The sequence below is a fragment of the Haliaeetus leucocephalus genome, unplaced genomic scaffold (assembly GCF_000737465.1).
Source record: "Haliaeetus leucocephalus isolate CR32 unplaced genomic scaffold, Haliaeetus_leucocephalus-4.0 Scaffold933, whole genome shotgun sequence".
Taxonomy (NCBI): domain Eukaryota; kingdom Metazoa; phylum Chordata; class Aves; order Accipitriformes; family Accipitridae; genus Haliaeetus; species Haliaeetus leucocephalus.
Genome location: NW_010973369.1, coordinates 2890826 through 2891186, shown reverse-complemented (window position 1 = coordinate 2891186; position 361 = coordinate 2890826).

The window sequence follows — 361 nt, the reverse complement described above, 5'->3', positions numbered from 1 at the left end:
ACTTATATTTTGAGAAGGAGTCTGCCTGCAGTTGGGGGGGGGGGCTGCTTTCCCCCCCCCCCCCCCAGCTTTGCTTTATCCCGTAGTGCTCAGAATCCAGAGATGGAGGGAGTTTGCAGAGGTACCCTGAGACTTTTGTTCTTGTGAAGGAGGAGAAAGAAAAAAAAAAGCACCCTCACAAACAAACAAATGCAGTGGAGGGGGGGGAAATAAACGAAATAATGGGCTGGGGGTATCACCTGGCTCGAACCACTCACTCTGCCCTGGTCACGGGTGCGGAACGTGGGGCTGATCCCCGCGGCGGGGATCAGCCCCACGTTCCGCACCCGTGACCGAAGACACCTCGATTGACACCTATTTA